The sequence below is a fragment of the Protopterus annectens genome, chromosome 1.part2 (assembly GCF_019279795.1).
Source record: "Protopterus annectens isolate FY-2018-M chromosome 1.part2, PAN1.0, whole genome shotgun sequence".
In the NCBI taxonomy this organism is placed as follows: Eukaryota; Metazoa; Chordata; order Ceratodontiformes; family Protopteridae; genus Protopterus; species Protopterus annectens.
In genome coordinates this window covers 242,432,771-242,445,349 of record NC_056727.1, presented here as the reverse complement: position 1 = coordinate 242,445,349, position 12,579 = coordinate 242,432,771, and positions in this window count along the sequence as shown.

Here is a 12,579-nt window from a genome sequence, read left to right as displayed (position 1 = left end):
ACCTTAAAAACCTTACAGAATATATTAATCAAAACATAAGAAACAAAATAATTAAATACATTTGTATTTGAAAAACTTTTCAGTGAAATGCTGTCATTGATTACTGGAGCATGATCAGGCCAGAAGAATACTTACCATTTTAATTCTGAAAATTCAAGGTGTGCATTGTTTTGTTCTATAAAATGTTATCAGCTGACTAAAAATTGAAATTTCCTGAAGTCCCATCAATGTTATGAATCAAAGATATGTCAAGTTCCCACCCATTATAATATCAGGATTTGTGTGCAAACCTGAAAACCATTGCTCTAGTGGAGCTAAAAACTAGGATTTGATTTGCTCTTTTCCAACACCTATTAGTATTGATGGATCCTTAATTCAAAATACTATTGCTAACAACTGGAAAATAATTATGGGTAACCAAGGGTTATGTAAAATTGTAGGAAATAGTCCTGGTTTTATTTTCAAGAAAACTAAAAATTTGAAACAAATTTTAGAAATGCTGTCACCTTTACAACAAGAAAGAAGTGGGGGTAATAAACCTAGCGGTACTTATTGTCAAAGTTGTTGTTTTTGTAAATTTATTCTTACAGTAGGCAGATTTAATTTTAAACATATTAACTATGTTTTGGTAGCTAAAGGGAGGTTTAACTGTAAGAGTGATGGGCTAATGTATCTTGCATGTGACAGTTTTTAAGTGGGAAATACCACAAGGAAGCTGGTAGACAGGATTAGAGAACTTCTGTTGCCAATTAAGAAAAAAAAGATTGTACAATTGCTTTAGCTAGACATGCACAGAAATGCATCGACTTCAGGAAATTTTAATTTTTAGCCATTGAACAAACTGACGAAATGAAATTTATAGAACAAAACAATGTACACCTTGAGTTTTTAGAATTAAAATGGCAAATATTCTTCCGGGCTGATCATGTTCCAGGAATCAACGACAGCATTTCATTGAAAATTTTGCTAAAATACAAATGCATTTAATTATTTTATTTCTTATGTTTTGATTAATATATTCTCTAAGGTTTTTTAAGCTGTTATATTAATTAATTGGATGTTGATTTTGATTGGACATACCATGTTGGCAAGGCCTAGAACTCCTTATTTGTATCTATCAGGTCAATACCTTCCTTCCATAATTCAAAACCATTCTGACAGACTTCCTAGCCAAAAGCTGTTCTTGCTCAACACCAGGAAAAATTATATCCCTAAATGTGAACAAATACCTATTCATATCTTACATCTTTTTAATGTCCCTTCTTTACTCGCTTCCTTACTTCTATCAATTTCTGTCCCCCCTGGCTTTCTCTCTAAATATACCATAAGCCTGCTTTTCTCTCACTTTGTGTTGCAATTTCTGTTTGTATTATACTAACTTACCTTTAATTTTTCTATAAATTGGCTAACATTACTCTGACTATTAAATCATTGTCATATATCTTGTATCTATTCTTAACCAACATGTTCATATTATGACTAATTTGATATAATTATTTAAACAGTAGTTGATTTTTTGTATAATTTTTAAAGACTGTAAAAGCATTGCTCTTAAAATGTTTTGTAATACTTTGAAGCCTTTCTCCCCAGGGCTTCCACTGAAAATGAGCTCCTACCCAGTCAAACTTTCCCGGTAATCAAATGTCAATAAATAAATAAATAACAAAGATAATACTCATCAGCAAGATATTAGCAGAAATGATTAAACTAGATCATTATGTATTGTGTTCAGTTAAAAAAATGGTCTGAACAATGCCAAATGCTAAATTATTTTCACTACTAGTTGCAGAGCTGATTTTTTCAGATAAGGTTTGATGAAGAAAGCTCAAATTTGTGCATACTTAATACACTGATGGGAAGGCACAGATTCCTGACACTTCTGTTTGGCACTTCAACAGCATCAGAGGTATTTAACTAAATTAAATGATTGGAAGGTATCGTGAATATAACTGGTTATCTATATGTATGAGTTCAGGTAAAAAAGTACATAATAAGAGAGGGCTGCATTTTCACAGGTTCATAGGTTCATAGGTAGGTACTATGCAATTGGCCCTAGGGCCGATATAAGCCTAGCCAAAAAGGTACCCTGGCTTTCGCCACAAAAGAAAATTATTTTCCTGTGCCACTATCGAGCAGAGCCACAGAAGTGATCCCCGGGGTGAATTTCCTATTTCCCATCCAATCATCAAGATTTTTCTTGAAGAGTGCTAATGAGGAGCTTTGTTTGATATAGATAGGTAGTTTGTTCTAGAGTATGGAAAGTCTCTGGGACAGGAATCTAGCCCTCCAGCATGTTCTGTTTATTGTGGTGACAAGGTTTGGGTCCGAAGAGCATGTAGCTCGGAGGGATTGGGATTTCTTTAAGTGGAGCATGTCCAACAGCTCTGGGTTTGACATAGCTTTGTATGTTAGGCAGAGATTGCCCCTGAGTAGGCAATATGTGATGGAGTAAAACTGGAGTTTTTTGAGACGGTCTGCGTAGGACATTTGTTTGAGGCCGGTGATCGTCTTTGTGAGATATTTCTGCGGCCTTTCCAGTTGTTGTAGATGTCTTGTGAGGTACATACCAAAAGGAGCATTGTACTCTATAATGTGTCTAATGAGTGATGAGTAGAGGGGAACAATGACCTCTTTTTTCCATGGATGAGAAACCTTTTGTGATGAGGTGTACCATGTAGAAGGAATTCATGACTACTGTGGCAATGTGATTATCAAAGAGAGACTACTGTCCACCTGTGTCCCAAGATCTCTTATCACACTTTCAGAGTTAAGTAGACTACCACCTATGTGGTAGCTCATGGGTACAGAGTTTTTACCAAAGGGGATGACAATGCACTTTTTGGCATTGAGCTTGAGGCCATGGCTTTGACACCAGGCATCTGTCTCAGTGAGGCCCTTTTGTAGGATGTCCACAGCATTAGGAGTTTCGATTATGGCTCCCAGTTTGCAGTCATCTGCAAACTTCTTTAGCCAAAGACCTTCTGTGTTAGCCTGTACTTCAGAAAGGTGGATACCAAACAGGAGAGGACCCAGGACTGAACCCTGTGGTACTCCACTAGCCACTGGTCTGAAGTCGGATTTGGAGTCTGCTACTTTCACAGTGTGGGTTCTGTCAGTAAGCCAGTTGGCAACCCATCTTATTACATAGGGATTTATACCTAGTTTAGTGAGTTTATCTAGATAGGCTGTGTGAACCACCTTACCCTCGTCTATGACTTTGGTGACTGCTTCAAAGAAGTCTATCAGGTTTAGGAGACATGATCTGCCTTTTACAAACCTGAACTGGGTGGGTTCCGAGTTTGGAGATTACCAATGTTTTTGTTTATAAGTTCCATGATGATACGTTCCATGGCCTTGCAGACCAGGCTCATTCTGCTAATTGGGCAGTAGTTCCCAGAGTCAGTGGTGGCTCCCTCTTTGTGGAGTGGGATAACTGTCACTGTGCACCATTCAGTAGGCACAAAGCCTGAGGTGAGGCTATGATTGAACATGGTGCTTAGGTGGGGTGCCAGTTCATTCTGCAGTTCGTGTAGAACGCAGCCTGGGATGTTGTCAGGTCCCATGGATGCTGTATTCTTGGCTTTGGAGAGAGTGTTTTTTACCTGTGCAGCCATGATTGCAGGAACTTTGCATTCTTCCGGTATAGAGATGGGCCCTTTATGGGGTGAGAGGGGGGTAAAGTTAGCACTGAACCTGTCTGCCAGGATGTTGGCAATATCAGTTGGTTCTGTATATTTAGTGCCATTGTGCTGTAACTCAGAGCAGATCTGAGTGTTGCCATTGAGATTCTTGACATAGCTATAGAATGATTTGTGGTTGTCTTTCAAATCAGTGGCGATTTTGTTTTCGTAACTAGCTTTGGAAAATTTTATGAGGGATCTCAGCTTTTTGCTGAGGCTGAAATCCCATGGTTCCTCTAACCATGGGATTTTACTCTTTTTTTGCAACAGTTTTTTTCTTCTGTTGCAAAGTTTGTTTATGGCAGGGAACCGCCAGATTGGCTTCCTTTTTTTGTAGGATAGCATCTTGGTTCTGTTAGGGATAGCACAATTCATGCACTCGTGTAAGTGCTTATAAATTGCATTTCTGTACGATTCTGCAGTTGTACCTCTATTGTCCATCTGCATGGGTGTCGTGAAGTTTGCCACTTCTGTCTTAAGAAGCATGAAGTTGGCTTTGGAGAAATTTTTTACGGTGGTTTCCCTAATTGGGGGAGGGGGCAGGATGTGGATGTCTAGGCTAATTAGCTTGTGGTCAGATCTGACCAATGAGGAATTGACCTCTGGTGTGGAACACTGGTCACCCATGTTGGTAATGACCAGGTCTAGGATACTGCTGCCCCTGATGGGGGTGTGGATAAGTTGATCCAAGTCATTGGAATTTATGAATTCCAGAAAACGTTGAGCAAAAGAGTTTGCACACGAGTAGTTTTCTCAGTAAATGGTGGGGTAATTGAAATCATCCATTATTAGGGTGTTGGCTGTACCCTAATATTTTCCAGTGTATCAAGGAATGAGGAGTGGGAATCCCAGGGCATGGTGGGGGATCTGTAGCAATTTACAATTTGGATTGCGGTCTTGCCCTGAGTTAGTTGCACTTGGATCATCTCGGATGCATTATGCTGAGCAACTAGCCTGGAGGTGTGGATATCTTTAATGAATATGGACATGCCTCCACCTTTAGTGTTTCTGTCCAGGTTAGGTGGCTGAAAGGTGTAGTAGGAATTATAGCCTGGTAATGCAGGGCTGCTCTCTGGAGCCTTGAACCAGGTCTCTGTCACTGCACAGATGTCGATGTTCTCCATTTTAAGGAGTGCCTCGAGTGAATGCATTTTGAGGTTTAGACTTCTAGCATTGACTAGCATTACCCTCAGATTTTGCTTCCTTGTACCTGTTATGGTGGTGAACTTGTCATTTGAACCTTGCCTAAAAAAGGCACTATAGGGGTGGCAAGAGCCTTAGCCAGTATCCAGAATCCTAAGGATGACAGGTGCAGGCTATCTCTGGCAAAGCATCTTGGTCTGTCGATCATGTCATCCCAGGCAGACAGATACTGGATTCCCTTAGAATGACACCAGCAGATTTTTATTGAGAGCCTCCACGAATGTAGGTGTGTGTTTTGTGTTGTTATGTGTGTGTCTTGGTGGCATAGGTTTTGAGGAACTATGTGATGAGTGTGGTGTGGTGCAAGTGTTTACCTTCTCCTCTTGACTGTCTAGTCCAGTCTTGGATGAAGAGAGCTTTGCTTCTAGTTTGGCTATATAAGTGCATCTCTTACAGGTTGTAGTGTTGGGTGGTAGGAGGAGGGGGTTGTCTGTGTACATGTGGTAATTGCTGCATTGCCCCAAGATGGCCAGATTCAGGTTTGTATCACAACATTGAATGACCAAAATATCAAAGCAAACAACATCGAACACATAACATCAAACGCCAATAACCTCAAAAGTTCAAAATTACCAAATCGGAAACCCCGGACTCACATAGTTGGCCCTTGCAAAGTTACTCACCCTGACGTCACTGACAAATGTTTAATGTGAATAACGTTTGCTACAAACCACCATTTTATAGCAGGATAAGCATTAATGAGCTACTACCACACAAAAAGTCATACACATAGTTGCAAATGTTCTCATTAAATTGCATAGTAGCATTAATATATCCTGTAATTAAGAATTATAAATGTAAGGCGAAATATTACATGTGAATATATTACCTCCACTGTGGTGCGATCTTGGAGTTGGTATATTTAAGTAGGGGGGTGTGGGAGGCACAGCCCCCCCATGTTGGGGGGGTGTCTGGGTGAAGCCCCCCACATAAGAAATAGTTTGTAGCTTGTTTGTGTCTTTCCCATTGAGCGCAGTCGAGTACTTCATGTATATGTTTGTAGGATACTTGCATTAGGTGGCTGGGTTGTGTTTTGACAGTTAAGGAGGAGTGTTTTGTTTGTTATGGTTAGGTTTCAGGTTGCACGGCTAAGCAGATGGCCAAGTGTTACTTTTCGTAGATTCCGTTTTTGAAATTTTGTGCTTTCGGGTTTCTTACCATTTGATGTTTTGTGTTCGATGTTGTTTGCTTCGTTATTTTAGTCATTCGATGTTGTGATATAAACCCCCAGATTCATTAGGTAGACAGGAGAAAACACCGGGAGCTGACCCTTAGACATGTCTGGATAGGTTCCATATTCATCAAATCTGGGGCTGGAGTTCTTTCAGTCGGGCAGCATAGGACAGATGTTTGAGAAGGTGCTTATTTATTAAGTACTAAAAACTGTTTTCCTCTAGACAAGTGAGGAAAGTTGATTGTTATAGTAATTTGTAGCTTATTTAGTGCTTACAATGAGTTCTGAACAAGTGCTGAGCTCAAAGAAACAGATTTGAGTGCTAAAACTAAAAAAACTAGCTAGTTCTAACGGAAAATTTGAAGAGCAGACTTTATGGCGCCAAGAATAATTTAACCCTAGCTAAGCGGTGATGCATAAAGTGTATTTTATTTTTTTAATATAACAGTAGCAAATGAGCAAACTGATTTAAACAAATTAACCAATAAAAAGCTAAAAACTGAGCCCGTTCCAGCAGTCTTTGATCAGACAAGTTCTTACTGCACACTCCTGCTACTAGGGTGCAGGGGAACCTTCTTCAAAAAAAAAAGATTTGCGAAACAGATTAACATAACATGTATTAAAGTTAAGTAAGAGCAAATGTAAAGAAAAAGAGTGACACTTCTGAAACAAATGGATTGTGTTCTATGATAGAGGGACTGAAAATTGATACAGAAAACATCAGAGCAATTGTGCAAATACCAGCCCCAGAAGACATGCAGGCATTACAGAGATTTCTAGGAATTATACAGTATCCTGCAAAGTTTCTACACAGCATGTCTGTGATAATTGCGTCTCTATGAAATCTGTTAGACCAGGAAGCAGCATGTGAGTGACGATACAACCAGGGAAAGAGATCTGGAATACTTAATACACCTGTTACTACAGCATTAAATTTCAGTTATGTAATACGTTTCTTCTATTGCAACCAAACGGAGGTTAAACTGGAGTAGCAGTTGTGACCCTGCTACAGAAGAGCCATGTCCCTATAGGTCAAGAACACTTATAGATGCACAAAAGAAATTGTTAGAAATGGAGATGCAGTCAAACATGAATGTAGTAAATTGTATGAGTACATCTGTTGTAAAGAAGCAGTCAAAGTCCACAGATTCTTGTAAATCATATTAAGAAAGTCGCTATATAAGACACGTTCAAGATGGCAGAGGATGATGTTCAATTTCCAAAAGTATGATCTTAAGATGAAACAAAGACCAGACAAGAACGTAACTATAATGCATTATGCTGAGCAGAGCATCATTACCAGAGAATCATAAAGAACTGTTAGGAGTACATCGTAAAACTTCTTTGGGTAATACTGCAATTATCATTGACAGAAGAAAAAGTAAAGCCATTTCAGAGATGTATTATTATGGAATCTGAAAAACAGTTGCTAAAAGATTTTCTTGTTAAAGGTAACTCGGGCAAATACGATCAGTAAGGGAAGAAATTCAGTTTTATTTTTCTTTATTAAAGTGGAAGCTTTGGATTTCACATGGTGACTAACAACAACCCTCAGTTTGCAATTATCTGCAGACTTAGTTTACCAGAGGTCTTGGCTGTCTGGAGATTTAAAAAAGAAATTCCAAAAAGGAAAGGAAAGGTCCCAGCACTTAACCTTGAGGAACATCTCTGGTCAGTTTCATACGTTCATACTTTCAGATGAAGCAACTGCAACTCACATGGTGTGGGTTCTGCTTTTCAGACATCTTGCTATCCATCTTACCATACATGGGTCATTTTTTACAACATTTACTTTATATTAAGGCAGCATGGGGAATGGTATCAAAGGCCTTAGCCAGATCAAGATACTGTGGAGTATGGCCACAATCTACAGCCTCTGTACCCATTTGAAGAAATTTGCCAGATTAAACAGAGAGGCTGTATCCTTCACAAAACCAAATTGTTGGAAGTCAAGTCTAACATGATTCTTGATATCACACTTTATGAGGCCACTTAGACATTCCATGGCTTTCAGATGAGGCTTTAAGGCTGATAATTTTGTAATTACAGGGATCAGTTGTAAAGTCTCCTAATGGAGGGGTACCACTACTGCTGTGAGCCACTCATCAGGGACAAAACCAGTAGCTAAATTTAACCAGTTAGAGAAATGAATCTGCAAGACCATGCTTCATGCTGTTAACCAAGCAACCAGGTATATTATCAGTTTCCATGTAGGAAATACTTTTGAACTTGGTTAGTACTTTCAGGAAATGATCTTTACAGATAATTTGGGGAGTAAGTTATTCAGATATTTTGGGGCTTTGAACAGAAGGCTCAAAGGTGAAGACACAAAATTTGTTTACAAGTACATTGGCAATATTGTTTTTTTTTTCTTTTTTTAGTTTTCTGACATAGCTAAAGAAGGATTTATAATTATCTTTGGCTTCAGAGGCCAACCCGAGTTCATGGGCTCTTTATTGGAGTGTTCTTTTTTTGTGTTTGTTACTACCCAGTAGAATATTGTCATTGAATCTACTAAATAATTTAAGGAGTTTCTTTGTTTTGTGGTATAGTTTATTTATGGGGGTGGTCCCCCAGAGTGTTTTTGAATTTCCCATGATACATGGTTCCAATACTCCAAAGGACTACCAGATGTACAAGTTAAAGACAAAATAAGAATTTAAAAGTCTTGGGAAATTCTGCAGCTGAAGGTGAATTATTCAGTAAAGCAACCAGAGTAAAACCAGACTAATAACAAATGCTTTGATGAGAAATGTGGCAAGCTGTATAAAAGAAATTGCAGACATCTACTGAGAACAAATATGCTGAAGTTTCAGAAAGGAGAGCAATCAAAATTGTCACACTCAGTCCTTTTGGATAAAAATAGGGACTATCAGAACTTGAAGAGACAAGACTTGAAGAGATAAATTTCCCAGGTTGCATTGCCTGCTACAAGAACTGCTCCAAATGCAAGACAAAATGTCCAGTGTAAACAGTCCCATGATATGGTCATCTTGGTATGGTATGATATGGTTTGGATGGCGCAGTGGTGCAGTAGTAGCATCGTCGCCTCACAACAAGAAGTTCTCCAGTTCAATTCTCGGCCAGGGTTCCTTCTGTGCGGAGTCTGCATATCCTCTCAGTGTTCATGTGGGTTTCCTCTGGGTGCTTCTGTTTCCTCCCATGTTGTAAAGACATAAATCTGGAACATTTCTCCCAGGGCCTCTACTGAAAATTGGCTTCATTCCAAGTTGGACTTTCCCGGTAAACAAATAATAAATAAAAAAAAAAAACATGTTCTACATCAGGAAGTTATTAATGAAACAAGTGCATGTCATGTCATAACATTATTGTCTGTAGAGTTCCCTCAGAGTAAAGACATACAGGTTAGATCACAATTAAAGTGTATTGCTTTTGTATACATTATTTTATATTTTCTTAGTACAGAATTTTCCATAAAAGACATAAGGTAAGAGAAATGCTACCATTTTGAAAACTGATATGCATGACCTGGTTAGACTAGTATTACAGTTACAACACAATCTCTGTTCTATCCATATATGCGAATATATTAAAGTCAATATTTCAGACTCTTGATATTTTAAAATGTGTTTCATCACATTTGTTTATCCATCAGTATCTAATGTTTTAGGACCACCTGAGTAATAGTAGTTTTTTGGTATGTCATTTAGTTAGAAAAAGGGCTGACAAGTCTTCAATATTTCATTTTCACTCTAGAATTTAGGTCTATAAAGTGCATCCTGATGAGAAGAAGAGACACATTGAAAAAGGTCACTGCAACAGTAAACCATAACATGATGGGTTTACATTTTTCTTTTCCTTTTTGCTTTATTAGATTTTACTCAGCTGTCCAATTGCTCTTCATGAGAACCAACACTGGTGAATATAACAACATATGTGAGGCAGTTATATCTAACCAGTCTGGCCACAAGCTTTTTTTCCATTCAGTATTCTTCATATGTTAATACCACAAGGTCCATGCTCACTCCCAAGTTTTTTCATCTGCACAGTAGCTTACACTATTTTTTTATCCATCGTTTTTTCATCAGACTTGGAAAAGAAACCTGAATAAATCTTTATGATTTTGCAGAAAGCAAGGTTATGTGTTATTTCCTCAGATAAAAAATGTTTTATAAACCGTAAATACCTTTAAATATTATTAGATTCAGAGTTGTTTGCTAAAGAATATTCTGAATCTTGTAACATATTATAGAAGTTAGCTACAAAATTAAGATAATGCAGAACATTATTTGCTTACATAGCTGAGAAAGATTTGAAATATGTTGATAATCATACAAACTCTTTCATACGAGCAGAACTAGAAAAAAGTGCGAGAAAGAGGTTGACAGAAAACATGAAGTCATACAGAGATTGGATACATTACAGGAAATTTCTATGAATGGAATGAAATAAATGACTTAAGAAATGTTAAGTTTTTCTATTGCTTCGTCAGAAAATGATGCCTCCAATTTGCCAGCTTCCAAATATAGGGATCACAACCAACTCACCAAAGGGTCTAGCTAGCTCTATTGGCATAGAGAAATAAAGCTATGACTAGCTTCCCCATTTATCTTTGATCTACATTTTCTTGGGAATATTCTTGGATGGATGATTTATCACTCAGAATTTCTCCATCCTTTTTACCAGCTTCAGGAACTGTTGTTTTTGTGGAATTTGGAAATCAGTGTTTTTGTTCTACTTCCTCTCATGTGTCTCAAACAAATCATATGCGAGCAGACATTCATCCGAACAGTGCCAATGATATTAATTTAGGCACTAGTGGACTGGGTGACTCTTTCCCATTATCACAGTCTTCCATAGGGCTTATTAGTGTTCCAGTATTGCAGGAGTACTGAACAAGCATCTGGAAGGTATGACTAGTTCTGATGATTTAAGTTTAGGAGCATCAGCCAATGGAAGTGATATTAATAAAAATTTGAAACTGTTTGACCATAAATTAATTAAATATAAGAAATTACAACTTTTAAAATTTATTGTCTGATTCTTAATTTACCCTTCCGCCTCTTCCTAGTACTTGTATTACTAGTTTTTGTGGGGTTTTTTGGCATTTAGTCAGTTTGTCATGGAGTTGGTGGTGAGGCTAGAACAGGGCACTCCTTTGCTATTTTCACATGAAGCGCCGAGTTTAAATACAATATTCAGCAATCTTACTTTACTTGTGCAGCAATTGTCCCAATGGGTGGATGATTTATCACACAGAATTTCTCCTTCCTTTTTACCAGCTTCAAGAACTGTTGTTAATTTATGGAATATGAGGCAGGATACTTTCGTGGACAATGGAAATAAGCATTTTTGTTCTACTGCCTCTCATGTGTCCCAAACAAATCATGTGCGAGCAGACATTCACCCGAACAGTGCCAATGATATTAATGAAGGCACTAGTGGACCAGGTGACTCTTCCACACTATTGCAGTCTTCCATAGGGCTTACTGGTGTTCCAGTATTACAGGAGTGGCTGAAGAAGCATCTGGAATGTATGAACCGTTCTGATGATTTAAATTTAGGAGGATAGGCCAATGGAAGTGATAGTAATAAGAATTTAAAATTGTTTGACTATAATTTAGTTAAATATAAGAAATTACAATATTTCAAATTTAGTGTCTGATTCTTGATTTACCCTTCCACTTCTTCCTAGTACCTGTATTACATGAATAGTTATAAGAAGGCATTAATGGCTCAAAAAGGGACATACCTAAAGACATTAGAGCAAACTTTATAGATGCCTCAATTACCTATGATTTGCTGCTTTCCAAAAAGCTGATGATAATATTAAAGACCTCTACAGAAAAGGAAAGGCAATCATCTCTATTAAAGAGATGCATCACCCTTCTTCTCCACAGTTTCAAGGAACTATCCATTTCATAAAAGGCATTCTGAGATCTCTATCAACTATTAACAAAGTGAACTTGATTATACCATATTGTACTGTCTACAGCTATTACTGAAGTAATCAAACCAATGCACTGCCTGTCAGAAGTACATTGTGAAAACAGTCTGAATATATGCAAATTATGGTGTATTTCATAGACTGTGCTAATGAAAAAGAAAGCAAACTTTTGCCCATTGTACTTGAATAATAGATATAGATATGATACGAGCAAATGGTCAGGGAGGGTGCCAAACTTGTGTTGAAGTAGACTTCTGATGGATTAGGCAAACAGTCAACAGGTCCAGCAGAAATGCTAGGACAATAGTCTCTTCTTGGTTAGCTGCTCTGGTCGTTTTCAGTGGGATGTAGAAAATGGCTGAAAACCTGTTGCTTAGTATAAATACAAAGTTTTACTTTGATCATCCATGATAGCTGAGATTAGTGGTAGCATTTAATGAAATAAATGATGTTATATAATAGATTATCAATGAGCATTTTTGATTAAAACATTCAAAAAGAACTCCTTTGCCCAGAATACACACAACTCCATAATTTGCAATAAAGCCTTGCATTTTGTTCCTCACATTTTGAATAAATAGCACTGGATTAATACTTTTTTCCACACTACAGGT